Source organism: Mesitornis unicolor, unplaced genomic scaffold (assembly GCF_000695765.1).
Source record: "Mesitornis unicolor isolate BGI_N332 unplaced genomic scaffold, ASM69576v1 scaffold7860, whole genome shotgun sequence".
NCBI lineage: Eukaryota > Metazoa > Chordata > Aves > Mesitornithiformes > Mesitornithidae > Mesitornis > Mesitornis unicolor.
The window spans coordinates 48,364-50,470 of NW_010160323.1; the positions used below are offsets into that span (position 1 = coordinate 48,364).

Here is a 2,107-nt window from a genome sequence, read left to right on the forward strand (position 1 = left end):
TTTTCAGGAACTGCAAAGCCTTAAATCATCTGTGTCCTTTCAGTCAGTAATTCGGACAGAACCTAAGCATGGCTCTACAATGTAGAGAAACGTCAACAATTAATTTGGTATGGAGTGTGAATGGTAATCTTTGCAAATTGTCAGGGTTCAGGATCAGCCTTACCTATCCTTTTCTTTATACATGAATTCTTTCCCCTAGGAAAATTTCTGTAGCATGTGGTTGTGGGCAGTGAAGTACAGGACTTGGATCTCTTCAAATCATGAAAGGTGCAATGCAAGAGACCGCCACAGTTCTTGGAAAGGGAAGGGGCTTATGTTGTCCTGACTGATCACAGACTCACAGGATCACAGAATGTGAGGAGTTGGAAGGGACCTCGAAAGCTCATCCAGTCCAACCCCTGCCAGAGCAGGATCACAGGAACACGGCCAGGCGGGTTTTGAATGTCTGCAGAGAAGGAGACTCCACAACCTCTCTGGGCAGCCTGGGCCACGCTCTGGCACCCTCACACTCACAAAGTTTGTCCTCATGTCCAGGTTGAACCTCCTGTGCTCCAGCTTGCACCCATTGCCCCTTGTCCTGGCATTGGACATCACAGAGCAGAGCCTGGCTCCTTCCTCCTGACACTCGCCCCTTATAAATGACTGATGGCTTGCACATCTCAATTTTTATTCTTAGATGAGAGTTTAAGATTAGTGTCTGGTCATGAAAGGACGGTTGCAGTTATCCCAGAATTAGTTTTTATGCCGGATTAAATTCTTGGTCTCAGAGCAGTGTCTTAGGCCTGTCTGTCCTTTAAAAAAAAAGGAAAAAGAACAACTAAAAAAACCCACACAGCAAAACCCCCACAAACGAACCCAACCAACCAAAAAACCCACCAAAAAAAACCAAAGAAAAAAGCCAAACCCTAACCTGTCCCTTCATATGAATAAGAAACACGTAAAGTTCTGTCCAACATCTTCTCCAAGTAGAAGAAAAACAAAGAAAGACTGAGAGGAAGGGGTTTTTCCCCCTTATATTTACAATATGCAGCATGGCAGAAGAGGAGGGGATGCTAACACCAGATGACTGTGATATCTTAACACTTTTTGAGCCATACAAAGCAGGAGTGCCATGGTGGTGTTTCAGAAAGGTGGTGGTACATGCCATTAATAATGATAGTCTGGATACATCACGGTGAGAAAAACCAAGATTCCCTGTTGCATGAAGTGCATTCAGGTTTGCAGAATTTTCGTGGCTTGCATCAGAATAAAAATGAGACTTTGCACTATAATGAACTCAGGGCAATTTAAGAACAGCAAGCAGTGAAGGGATTGGGATGTTCTCATGACCTGCAAGACTGGGTTGGATGGGGACAGGGCTTCTTCTGAGGGAGTGCCTCAGCTCTTGAACAAAGGATGGTGTGTGTGTGGGGATTCATGCTCTGTCCCGTGGTCTGCCTTTTACCTCAGGTGCTAAGCTGTGATTAACTGTGGAACTGTTTTAAGCAAGAGGCTTGTGCCATGAATGGATAAATGTGATGACACGCTGCTTTTCTTCATTGTATTGGACTGCAAATAAATGCATAGGTGTGGAGATTGAAATTTGCTTTTATATCTTAGGAGACATTCAGGAAAGACTTGCAAGAGGGTTAAAGGTAAAAAATATAAAATCTGATTGCTTTACAGGCTTAAGATGTGTAGGAAAGGAACTGGTCTGGATTTTTTTTGAGAGAGAAATACATGGAACAAAATGGAACTGGCATGGTAACTGGCGCTGTAAATAGTTCTTGTGAAAATCAATGAGAATTGAGGCTCTTGGGATTTCTGATTTTATTTTTTTTTAAAAGGGCAGAAAGGCTTGGGGATGTGAAAAAGCTCACCTTATCAATTACCAAGTAATACTGGCACTTCAAAGAGTAATTCAGCAAATCTGTTCTTTAGGAACTTCTGGGACCTGGGGAGTTCTCCTATAAGAACCATTACCACAGTCTTAGGAAAAGGTGAAGTTATACAGCATCAGCTGAAGGGCTTCCTCTTTCTGCCTGAAAGTCAAATCCTGGCTCTTGCTAGGACAGACTGCAGAAAATGAAAAAGATGAGGTGTTTAAATAACCACCTTGTCATTCCTG

At 43.0% G+C, this 2,107-nt stretch overlaps 1 protein-coding gene across 1 annotated transcript in view; it reads left to right on the plus strand.

Moving 5' to 3' along the window:
* The window catches only part of LOC104544721 (STE20/SPS1-related proline-alanine-rich protein kinase-like), a 98,898-nt gene that overhangs the window by 47,375 nt on the left and 49,416 nt on the right, over positions 1 to 2,107 (plus strand). The window lies entirely within an intron of this gene.